Below are 13,340 nucleotides of genomic sequence, written 5' to 3'. Positions count from 1 at the left end.
CGTTTGAGTTATGTGCCTGTTCAAAGTCCTACCTTTTCAGCCACGCTCAGGGAAATCACCAAGGTCTTTGAGGTAAGTGGATCACAAGAGGAATGAGAGTCATGAATCGGGGCTCAGAGATGTGCACCAATCCAAAGTTTCAAAAGGTCAGTGTCACGGGACTCAGACGGGGAGATCTGTTCCTGCAAAGCTATTTTGACTCCAGTGCTTTTTCTGGGCCAGTTGTGGTTCTAGATTTCCTGCATGTCTGTAGTGCTTTAAAGAGGGGTTATTCATTAAATCTTCTACCCGAAAAACCTACAGAAGATAAATGTTGGCTGAATAAATGTGGAAAAATTAACAGTGAGTAACAAGTACTTGCTTTTAGCTAAATGGTAAGGGCTGTGAACGAGACTTCCTTAGTTGAGTGCTACGGTTAACAGACTTCTCCACTTTTTACCACAGTAGTTAGTGGCCTGGATACTTAAACACCAGTTTCATATTAAAGAAAAAAAAATTGGTTTGTATACTTTTGTCTTTGGGTTTTGGTTTGTTTTTTTAAAAATCTTTTTAGGGTGGTACTTATTTTAAAAAACTGGCTGCATTATGATTTCAGGTATTTGAATCCACCATGCTTTGTAGGTGCTGTTGCCTGATACATGGGTAGCAATTTTGATGTAATGGAAACATTTGGCCATAGTGCCAGGTCTGTAATCTCTTGCAATAAAATGTTCCTTTTTAACACCGCAGGCTTCTTGGTGTTCTTTCAGAGGTGAGCTGCACAGCATGTGTCGCTTAAACCGGGGACTTCCACCCTAACCTGAATATTTGGGTGGCAAGGCAAAGAGGGCAGTTTCACTGGCTGTAGCCTTCTGAAAATTCAGCAGTGAGGCAGGGAGAGGGTATTTACATTCCAGTATTGGAGACCAAGAATGATGATAGGTGGTGGAGGGAACATCACCAGAGCCAGGGCCCCAAATCTGAAGCAGAATCACAAATAACAATGGCTGTCATCTGCACGTATCCTGCCACTTCTTGCTCTGCACAACCTAGTTTCACTGATGCCATCTCTCCCAGTTAGAAGCAGTTTTTCCCTACAGCACTAGCTGTGCGTTGGTGTCCACATGTACCTGGACCCAGAGTCCTCTGAAAAACCCAGCTTACCTGGCACTCTGCAGTTCCCCACAGTCTCCTGCTGTAGCATGAAAGGATTCATTGCCATGTCACAACCATTCACACACACACACACTGAGAGCAAAATGCAGAGGTTGATCAAATTTAGCATGAAAGAATGCTGGGGGGGTGTTCCTTGTTTTTTTAAACAAGGGCTGGAGTGGGGGTGTTGCTAAGGTTGATACTCTGGCACTGCTTGTTCTCATTTCTAGTTGCACTATAGGCTGATAAACTTGTATTTAAAAAAGCAAAACAATAAATCTCTCTAATTTTAGCGCCCTGTTCTCCTATTAAGATTCGAACATGTCAGCTAACAGCCTTTTCATAAAACTTCTTAGTCATACTCAAATGCATCAAGTAGAAAAACCTTGTGGTCCAAGTAGCTGGTGTCTGGTTGCAGTGCTTTCCCTTTTCCTGGGCAGGGCAAGCGATTCTGGCTGCCGGAGCTCCAGTGCAGGGAGCTCCAGCGCAGGGAGCTCCAGCGTGCTGCAATGGGAGGTGGAGGGGGCTGGGCGGGATGTCGCTGCTTATGAAGGCGGTTTGCACATGTTGCCTGAAGAGTGACATGCAGTTATTTTGGCTAGAAGTAAAAATGGGAATAAATGCATCCCTGTAGGGCTGCTTTTTTTCTAGGTGGAGGCAAAGGTTGTCATAAAAGCCCTGAAAGATCTTTCTCGTGCAGGCACTGCATGCTCTTTTTGCTACAATTAAAACGCAAGCAAATAGCATCCTTGGTAACCGTGAGCCTAGAGACCACAAAATTACAATTCTTACTGACCAGTGGGGGAACGAAGGGAGCCCTGGAGCCTTCCCACAGCTTCCAAAGTGCTTGTACTCTACATGTTGTATAAATCGCAACACTGTTGGGCTTTCTAGCCTATATTTTCACTTAAAAGTAGTATTTTTAACTCCTAAGATCTGAGGTTTACGCACCGAGTGATGATGATAATCCCTCTGCTTTTGTGTCAGAGACCTGCAACATGAAACATGGTTACATCATGTTCACAGTGAGTGTTCTTAAATATAATCTACCACTTTTAAAAAATCTGTTTATTAAAAACTGGAAACTTCACATCTAAACATTTGATTATGTATCTTTAAGCCAGCAGCAGCTGTGAATCATGTTTGTAGCTCTGTGAAACTCATCCAAATCCATCCTCACTGCTGTAGCAACATGCTGAAGCTCTGAATCCCATTGTGCTCTTTGAAATGGCTTCAGAAAAGAAGTGACTGATAAAGCAGAATGCAAGCTAACACGGTTAACCTGTGTTTTAACCAAATAAGGAATTGCGTGTCACCCAGGTACAAGTCTTGCTGACAAGGAATAATTCTTTCATCTGTCTCTTCCCTGAAAAAACAATTGTTTGAAAGTAGAAGAAAGAAAATAGCCTTATTTGGATAAAGAAGCAGGAAAACAAGTCTTCTAAAAACAAACAAACAAAAACCCCATAGGTTAAAACAGAAACTGCAAACAGGAGAAGACAGTATGAGCCTGAGGTTGACACTTGTTTTGTAGTCCCTGAAATCCAGCTGATGGCTGCATTTGCTGTGCCTCCAAATCTTCAGGGGTGCATTTGGGTTCCTGGCACCAAGGAGGTTAGGGCAAATACTATCCTTAGCTGAACAGCCGAGGAATACGTTTTAACCCCGAACTGTTAAAGAAATAGGCAGTGACAGGGAAAAGAGGCTTTAAATCCAGTTTCTTGTGTTGAAAGTCAACCGTACCCATTCCCTTTGCCATCTGGAGTACGTTTACTGATGCCTTCCTTTTAAGTGCTACGTATAAATCCATAGGCACTTGGTCAAGTCATGAAGGAGCATGAGCTGCTCTTCCCACATATGGCCTCAGTCACTGATTTGGTACTGAAATCTGAATTTTCCAGGTTCTGTTCATGTAGGGATTACCATTCACTGCCTCCAAAAAATCTCTCCCCTTTACTGTTTTATAATGTTCTCTTCTCATTGAAATAACTTCCGCTACTAAACCCAGTGTTCTCTGACTGCAGCTGGCCATAAGTGCTAATAAACGACTAAAGACCCTGACCCAGAATGCGAGTGTTCTTCTAGGTTCCCAAACTCATTTCTTTGCCCTCAGGCCCAGGTTCCCATCTGGGGACAGTACTTAGCCGCGTCTCACTGGGCTGCTAACCTGACCGTTTTCATTATCTTCATTCCTAGCTTGGTTTGTTTTCCCTTTCCTCAGTTTTTGCTTATATCCACATTTGCTTTTTCTTCTTCATTTTTCATCTCTCTTGTCCTTTAGGACTTTATTTTACCGCTGGCTACCAGTGATGAAGCTTTTCTGGGAAAGTCCTATAAGCTATATCACTGTGAACACAGATAGACTACTGCTTAGTATTCTTAAAAGCATAGCTAATGGCCTGATTTCTGATCTATTTGATATGGAGACAGTAGCTGTCTGTACCTAAGTGGTGGGGGGAGGAGGAGATGTTTAGATTTTAGAGTGACTTGGAAGAGAAATTGCACAAAACAAAAATCCCAAATTACGTAGTTGGTACCAACCCAGGACTCTGGAGCTGACTCTGCTGTTGGGACCTGAGCTCTTGCCTCATGAGTTGCCTTACGCAGCATGAGCCCATCTAGGAAAGTGAACGTTTTGTACCGTCTTTCTGTTTTGTCTGCATAAAGGTGGATTACTGGCTTTTCTTTTTTTTCTTCTTTTTTTTTTCCTGTTTTTCTTTCTTTTTTTTTTCCTGAGAGCCTTTCTGAAACCATAAAAGTATTTAGAAAATGGAGCATTTGCTTGAATGATTTTTGTGAACAAGCAGCTGGTTAGCTTCTCTGAGCAAAGTGAAACAGGGATATCCATTAAAAACTGGTAAAAACATATTGGAGATAAGAATTTCAGCCCATTTATGACTAAATGATGAATGCAATAGCATGAAATTCTTAGGAAACTAAACTGTGATTTCAGATTTAGATATAGAAATGCACCAAGAGTATGTGAGCAGCCCCCTCCACTGCCAGCAGCAAACAGAATCAGCAGCCTACAGGTTTCTGTGATTTCCTGCAATATGCAGCAGCTGGCACAGAATTTCATAAAGGATGGGGAGAAGGGCAGGAAGCCCTGCTTTCCAGTTGCTCCTGCTGTAACATGCGTTGTGGAAGATGTATGATGGTCCAGGCTATGTTTTCTTCACGTTACCTTAGAAATTAAAAGCAGCAGGTATGTTACGCAAGAGTATCTAAAGTCTAAATGTGTACGATACGTGCTGCTGTAGCAGCCAGGTTTACAGTGGACACATCTTTTATCTTTTCCTCTTTTAAAGCAGTAGGTGCTTAACTTCCTGTTGTCTTCCAGATTTCAGATGGTGTCCCTACCTTAACAGACTGAAAATTTCAATCCTGGCTATCTAGTGCGAGGTACTTAGCTAGTGTCCTGGTCTCAGAGAGATCCCTGGATGGCCGGTGAGACCTCCCCATCCTCAAGCAGTCAAGGCTGATTTTGAATTTAGGTGCTTTGTTTCAGCTTTCTGCCTCTCAGAATTTGACAGAAGCTGGCAAATCTGTTCTGCTGTTGCTGTTACTACTGCGCACAGAGAGAAATCTCTCACCAGTTTGGGACCACAATAAAAATTGAACAGTTCCTGAAAATTGAACCAGATGTATTCAGAGCTTCAACTGCTTCATACTCCAGCTGCCAGCAAACGGCAGCACGTGCTGCCCACAGCTAGCACTGGTGTTCGCTGCTGTCATGGGAAGCTTGTTTATTGTCAGAGAAAATCTGAGGACTTTCCCTACTTTTTCTGAACTTGCCCTGCGTGTACTTTCTCTCTCGGTCCCTTTCCCCTGCTCCCAGGAGAGCATTAGTTGTGTCGTTTTGAACTAGAAAGGTTCTTCTTAGAAGTCTGTTAATTCCAGAAGACTTACAAAGGTGAGATTCCTTACCCCTCTTCACCCTGCAGATCTGAACTACTTCCCTACCTGACGGTGGTCTCTGCCTGCACAGCTTAACAAAGCCCATCTCCAGTTCTGCACCTAGGAACTAAATCAAATGAAATAATAAGTACAAATGTAGCCTTTCACCACATCAGTACTTTGCCTTGGTTAACAGCCAAAATTATTTTGATCTTACTCAACAGCGAAGCTATGAAAACAGCAAGGCAGTATGAAATCATTGCGGTGTTTAGGTATGGTTAGTGTTGTAACTGGAAAATAGAGAATGGCAAAGCCATGGCCGCGGGCAGCGGTGGTACTGTGGACACACCGAACGAAGCCACATCCTAGTCCTTAAGCTTTCCTGAACGTCAAGTTCTCCATTAAAGTCCATGTGATCTCTGACCTGATTAGTGCTGGGAACTAATTGGATAGGACAGAGGAACTGTGCCTACTGCTAAAAAAATTGCTCAGAAAAAACTGGTATAAGTCATCAGAAGCTGGTGAAATGCATCTCCTTTAAAATACCCTATTTGAGAAGTTAATAGGTTGAGAATAAGAAATGCAAAATATAGTATCTTTGAAAAACAGGTGCAGCTGACATCTGGCATGGAAAAATATATTGATACTTCAAGATCAGAAATTATGTAAGAAACTAGAAAAAGTGATTCAACTGCTTCAGGGAGCCTTAACAGATGTATCTGCTGTTTCTAAAAATGCATATAAACCTGAATATTTTGTTGTCTCTCTCCCGCACAAAAAACGGCTTACACTATAGAATGGGAAATTGTGATGGGTTGACCCTGGCTGGACGCCAGGTGCCCACCAAAGCTGTTCTATCACTCCCCCATCCTCAGCTGGACAAGGGAGAGAAAAATATAACAAAAAAACCTTGCGGGTCGAGATAAGGACAGGAGAGATCATTCACTAATTACCGTCACGGGCAAAACAGACTCAGCTTAGGGAGAATTAGCTCAATTTATTACAAATCAGCCAGAGTAAGGTAAACGAGAAATAAAACGAAATCTCAAAACACCTTCCCTCCACCCCTCCCTTCTTCCCGGGCACAACTTCACTCCCGGATTTCTCCACCAAGCCCCCCCCAGCGGCACAAGGGGGACAGGGATGGCGTTTACGGTCATCACACATTATTTTCTGCCGCTTCACCTCCTCAGGGGGAGGGCTCATCACACTCTTCCCCTGCTCCAGCGTGGGGTCCCACCCACGGGAGACAGTCCTCCACGAACTTTCTCCAACGTGGGCCATTCCCACGGGCTGCAGTTCTTCACGAGCTGCTCCAGCATGGGTCCCTTCCACGGTGTGCAGTCCTTCAGGAGCACACTGCTCCAGCGTGGGCCCCCCACGGGGTCACAAGTCCTGCCAGAAAAACCTGCTCCGTGGGCTCCTCTCTCCACAGATCCGCAGGTCCTGCCAGGACCCTGCTCCAGCGCAGGGTTCCCATGGGGTCACAGCCTCCTTCGGGAACCCACCTGCTCCGGCGTGGGGTCCTCCATGGGCTGCAGGTGGATATCTGCTCCACCGTGGAGCTCCCTGGGGTGCAGGGGGACAGCCTGCCTCACCAGGGTCTTCACCACGGGCTGCAGGGGAATCTTCGCTCCGGTGCCTGGAGCATCTCCTCCCCCTCCTTCTTCACTGACCTTGGTGTCCGCAGGCTTGTTTCTCTTACATGTTCTCACTCCTCTCTCTGGCGGCTGTTTTCTCTTACTGTCCCCACTTTTTTTTCCTTCTTAAAAATGTTATCACAGAGGCGTTACCTCTATCACTCATTGGCTCGGCCTTGGCCGGCGGCAGGTCCGTCTTAGAGCCGGCTGGTATGGGCTCGCTCTCTCTCGAACACAGGGGAAGTTTCCAGCAACTTCTTACAGAAGCCACCCCTGTAACCCCCCCCCGCTACCAAAACCTTGCCACATAAAACCAATACAGAAATGCAAGGTAAAAAGGAGAGAGTTATCCCACTGCAGTATTTTCATTAGGATTGTGCGAGATAAGTCGTTTCCCATAAAATGGGAGGGGGACCGAGCTGTGGAACCCACGTGTGCTGCAGCAAGGCTGGTAATTAGAATGTAGCCAGGCAAAATCACAAGGGGGTGTGTAATAAAAGAAAGCTTTAATGTGATTTAAATACCGTGACGGAGTTGCATTCAGTGACAGCCTGGTCACCCAGTACAGTGCGACATCATCCTCTATAGAGATGTGTTCCTGCAAGAGGCTTCCGCACTGGCCATCTGGCTCGGCTGCAGGAGCGCGGTGCAGCGAGGGACCGGTAACCCGGTGGGACGCCCGAATTTGCTTTAACGTAGGCACGGCTTCTTCTCATAACAAAAGCTTGAATATGACCCTAATTTTACCTCATGTGGGAGCATGTCGTTTAAAAGAGATTAAAACCAAAGGTATAGTGTATTTTGGATACGTGCCTATAAATCTCCTTCGTGTGCTTGTATTGCTCACACGCGCAGTGGGCGAGGTGTGCGCTGGGCAGCGAGGGCTGTGGAGAAGCATTACACCCTTGCTCAAGAAAGTTGGGAAAGGTGTAACACGCATCCGCAGTTACAGAAGCCCGGTGGTGGCAAGGAGATATGAGCTGGGCTTTCTTTCTCCGTAGCTTCCATCTGGCACAGTACGTCTCCTTTTAAGTCCTCTAAAAAGGCACTGGTTTTCCTGTTGCCTGTATTTTAACTCTACCTTTTTGGTAATTGTTGGGTTTCTTCTCATCAGTGTGTGACTAATGGGGGGTGATTTATTTGCTTCCACTGCTAAGCTTCCTGTGCCATCTACAAGTTCGCCAAGTCTGGCATGGGTGCATGTTGCTGTTCTTTAAAACATAATGGAATTATTTACCTTTTGCTGGTCCCCAAACAGAGACGATCGCTAACAGCAGGCAGGGCAGCTCCTTCTTCTGAAGTCCTAGCCTGAGCTGCTCTGCACTCCTCCTGGGAAGCAACTTCTTTGAGAATGGACTCAGTCACTTCTCTCTCAGTTTTTTCTTGTCAACCCTTGTCTTGGCTCTGGTGGGAATTATCCCCTTATATCTTCCTCCCTCTGACAGAGTCATGTTTAAAAAATTGGCTTTTTTCCTTGCATGCCATAAATACATAGGCATAACATTGCCTGTATTTGTAAGGCTCATTGTGCCACACAGTTTTGTTAGTCAAAATTAATCTGTGAAGTAAACAAGTAGCTGGATACTTTATAGACATAACAAGTCTATAAACAGTTTCTATAAGCCACATATTTTTAATTTAAATTTAAATATTTAAATTAAGGGGTTTTTTTCAGAAAGTAGGTGGATTTGGGATTGTTCACGCATGTAAAGGACAAACTACAGGGATGAAAGGCACAATTTAAAGGCAAATGAGGTACTAGAGTTGCAGAAATCTTAATACTTCACCTGAACAGAGAGGAATGCCCAAATATGTCAGTAAAGCAGACATTAGCTAATGCTGGAGCTTTCTAGAAAGATCCTCTCAGCTCTGCTGTGAACACCCAGTACCAAGAACAGTTATTCCAGCCAAAACTTTTGACTTGTGTCTTCTGCTTGCTTGTTCGCAGCACAAACAATGCAAAAAGAAGGTGTTTCCTGCCCTACTTGGGCTGATGCAGCAAAAGTTTTCACCATGTGAAATTCCTGAAGGCAACGAGTCTCGGTCACAGATGATATTCTGATGATGAAGAAATTTGGGAAGTGAATTGGTCAGACAGATTCAATGGCCAAAAGACTTGGTGATACCTCCATGAAGGGCTACCTATGTATTCCCTTGTGCTAAGGCAATAGTAGGCAGAGCGGAGACAAGGACCTGAAATTCTGCAAGGCTGGCAATGCTTGCGGAGCAGAAGGTACATCATCTTGTTTGTCCTCCTCTTGTTCACCCCAAATCCCGTTTGTGAAATGAACTATTCTGGAACAAATGTGGAGCCTGGTGGAGTTTTAACAGGTGGCCATGCTACTGCTGCTGCTCAGAACGTGAGCTTGTTTTCCTCATTTTAGGTTGTGCTTTTTCCTTTAACCTACTGGTTTTATATGTTGATTTTCAAGTATAATGAATACTCTGACATGAGTAGCATCAAGAAGGGAATCAGATTAGCTCTTTAAGCTCTCCTGTGTGTGGCCTGGAGTAAAAGAGAGGGTTGACAGTGTGTTAGAGCCGTGTGTCTCAGCTGATGGAGATACTGGCTTTCTCTCTCTCTCTGTGCACCCGAGATGTTCAGTTATTTCCGAACAGTCACTCATCACGCTGGATGTTATGCTGCTGTTCTTAAAGAAAGTGGGTAGAGAACTACTTTTCAGAAGTTTTCTTTATACTCCAAGAGGACGGAGGCAGGCAATGATACAATTATCAACACATATATTATCATTATGTGAGAACAAAAAAGGATAATCTGGAAAATTGTCGCTGATGGATAATCAGTCTCCAGGGCACTGGATTTCTAATTGTCCTGGTCTGTGTTTAAACATGTCATCAGGATTAAGGGAAAAACATCTGTTTTCTATAATATTGCAATAAAATAACTTACAGACCTCAAGGTCCTTTCCAGCACCTGTGTATAACCAGGGTAGATGAATCATTAAGGGATGATGCAGATACAGTAATTCGGATGCTGGATCTAACAGTTTCATTGGGACAGAGATTGCTTCAAGCAGGCTGATGCAGGTATGGGCTCTATCTGCAACTAGAGCAACAACTGTGGCAAAACCAGAAAGCAACAGCTGACCACCCATAACTCATTTACTGTGTTCTGCAATAAGCCTTACAGAAAAATTTATGGAGCAGATGGGCAAGAAATGTTCATGGCCTTACGTGCCTGTGACTTTTTGTAAGCAGATACAAGTGCATGTATCTCAAGAATTCCTCACCGAGGCTCTTGGGTCGTGTAAAAACATGAAATGGGCCTGGTGGAGAGGATTCTTGAGCTTTGAAATGAAACCATCATGGATGCAATTAAAAATAATACTTGTCACTGTTACAGATGTAGCATTTGTTTGTCTAATACACCTTGTAGAAGATCAGGATGATGTAATTAGAGCATCTGGTGCTCCAAGTGAGACTAAATTAAGAGTGCCCCATATGGGGTTAGGAATAGGGGAGTTCTTAGCAGGGATTGTCATTAGCCAATGACAGCATTAAGGTTTTACACTTCACTTCAAAGCAGGATGCCAGTAGGATCACACTAATGCATTGCCTGTGATTCTGTGGATGGACTCCTGGGCCATGATCCTGAATCACATCAAAACTGCATTTGGGCTAACTGGTGGAGATGTAAGGGAGCGGGATGAGTGGGGTTTCCTTCCTTTCTGGATCTGTTTGCGAGGGCAGGTTGCAATGCAGCACCAGCACTGCTGCAAGAAACCTGCCCAGCACCCCCTGGGCTAAGGACGGGCGCAGGCCAGCGTGGGCAGCGGGACGCCAGTAAATCTGCTCCGTGACTCCTCAGCGCACGTGTTTCTTCTTACTGAAGAGGACTCATGAGAACCAGATGTAGGTTTGTGGCAGTTTTAGTGTTGCAGACTAGAGAAGATGGCCGTGCCGGGGCCGCTGGGTGCACACCCTCCTTGTGCCGGGCTTCAGGCGTCTGCAGGCTGGGGCTGCGTCTCTGCGCTCGAGAGCACCTGAGCTGTGGTGGCTTCCCTTAGTGTTTGCAATCGCTGTGAACCTTCGTTACAAAAAAACCCCTCCTTATGACTCAAAATAGCATGAGACCTTGGTTTTTTTCCTCTCTTGCTCAATTTCAGATTAAAAATACCATGAGAAGAAAGGCTGTTACTTTTTCTGTATGTTTAATATATTTTTGATTGATACAAAAATTAAATGAAACAATGAGCATATATATACACACACACACTTACACACCCATTCACACATGCACATGAAATGCAGATAATTTACAGTAGCATTTTCCCACTGGCTGAAGTGGGTATAAAAATCCCAAATGTTTATTACTTTTGAGATGAAGGTCTAAGGTTACGTTGATGGATTCTGATTCATGTTAGTCCCCAGAACAAGCTATTCATTCATTGTTTTCATTTCTAACTCTAGTAACTCCACAGTTGTTTTTTTTTTTTCATTTCTAAAATCAGTGCAAAGGAGAGACAAAGCTATTTCTGGAAGCAGTGGTTTCCCTTCATTTGCGCACACAGTCGGCTCTGTGATGACTATGCCTGGAAATGCCCTGCTCCTTCCTCCCACCTCCTGTCTCTTTAGAGTATCAGCTCCTTGAGAAGGGAAGCATCTGAGTTTTGTATCTGCATAGCTCTGGTACTAAGGATTTCAGTTGAAGTTTCTTCCTGGTAATACAAATAAACAGTAATAATCAGAATGATGGTTTCTACCAGGCAACAATAAATGAGCCGCCTGAGCGGCATGCCAGGGTGAGGCTGGTTAACTCATGAGGGGGGGAGGGGACGGAAGTTGTCACTGGGATATTCTCAGCCAGTTTTGTGCTGTGATTTAATTCTTGTGTGAGAACAATATCAGAAGATTTATTTCATTTAGTATATTTGAGACTATTAGCTATGACAAGCAAGATACAGTAAATTTTATAGTGTACAGAGCATATAAGCGTGATACGAGAATCCTGTTGCTGATGTATGAGAAGAAAAGGCCTGAAGCCCTGTTTTATTATTCTGTAAATATGCTGTGCTAGAGGCTCTAAAAGCAAGATGAAAGTAGAGGGGTTTTTTTAATGTTCATTACAAAGGAGTCCTTCTCACACTTGGATGGGTGAATCCCCTTCTCCGACTGTGACTTTGTGTGGCCACTTGTCTGGAGAGTCCCTAGAGGTCAGCCCTAATAAAAGGTTATCAAATACTGAGAAATGATGGACTTCTCGGTAATCAGAGTCTGCTTGTAAGAAGTGCCAGATAATTTATTTACCTTGTAGAAACAATAGAGCAAAAATTGAATAAAGGAGGACATTCTTTTCAATAGAAATATGTAGTAGAAAATAATTTTAAATAGCTTTATTAACATTATGAAGATTATTTAAAAATTGGCAAAAATGTAGCACTGAGGTGCCAAATTTTCCTAATTAAAGAAAGGACTTCAGCTGATGTCATTGGTGACATGAAAATGATGCACATGAACTACAGTGTGCAAAGCTTCCCTGCAAAGCTATGCATAAGGCTGGACATTTGACATGTTCAGTTCTATACTCGATATCGTACAACTAATTCCTGGCCTAGTGTAAGCTGCTTATGAAACTAATTATGGTTAAAAGGTACAAGAAAGCAGTAAGTTCATATTAAGATACCCTTCTTAACATCAATCCTTCCTAACATCACAGGCAATTTACAGTAATAGACAAAAATTGATCAGGGGAGTAATTGAAAATTGTAGCAAAGTGTGGTTCGAAACACGGGAAGAGATTTAGGCTTAGAGAAAGACAATATTTTCCTGAACTACACTTCTTTTTCCTTTCCTTTTTTTTTTTTTAGCATATTGCTCATTTACTGGGGAAAAGCCCTGGCATTATGATATATATCTGGGGAGGAGGACTCTCGTTTCCCCTTAGGGGATTGATACGCAGACCTGGGATTGCCTCGGTGATCTGGTTATGGACGTACCTTAAACGTTTTGGTGTGGTGTATCCGAGAGTCGTCCAACCTACTGAAACTCCTCCGCCTGGCACCCAGCATCTCGGCCCTCGCCGAGCCGCAGGGCAGAGGTAGAGGAGTAACGCTGGGCCCTGGGAGCTGGGCTGTGCCCGGGTGAGATGGGGCGTCCAGCCGACGCGAAGCACCTGCCCAGGAGGGACCCAGGCGAAAGGAGACGGCAGAGAAGGGCCCCCTCCGGCACCACGGCTCTAACGCTCTCCTCGGAGGTGAGAGATGGAGGTTCAAATCCCTTCAGGCAGAGAAGGGATTGAACATGGATCTTCCACATCCTGGGTCACTGCCCTAATTACTGGGTTAGTGGATAAAAAGGGAATGACAGCAGCTGTGGTGAATCCAACCTCTTATTTCCTTTGTGGGCTTGTGGGGGTTTTTCTCTGTTGCAAGTGCCTGAAATGAAACATTTTGGATGAAACAAAGCACGTTCCTCACTGCAAGGTCTATGGGATTTGTTTTGTTTCAGCAAAGAAAGCTGGAAAATATTATTTCAGATTGATCTGAACGTGGGGTTTTTACTCGTTTTAGATTCATTCAGTTGCTTTACAGCAGAATCAATTATTTGCACAAACCTATTTGTAAATGTTAAAAACCACAATTCGAGCTTTGTCGGAGGACAGTTGCCTACAAAATCTCAGCCCATACTGGCGGGCTGCAATCGTCCCAG

Source organism: Haliaeetus leucocephalus, unplaced genomic scaffold (genome assembly GCF_000737465.1).
Source record: "Haliaeetus leucocephalus isolate CR32 unplaced genomic scaffold, Haliaeetus_leucocephalus-4.0 Scaffold848, whole genome shotgun sequence".
NCBI lineage: Eukaryota > Metazoa > Chordata > Aves > Accipitriformes > Accipitridae > Haliaeetus > Haliaeetus leucocephalus.
The sequence above is the reverse complement of the archived record's forward strand: the minus strand, read 5'-3'. Positions refer to the sequence as shown.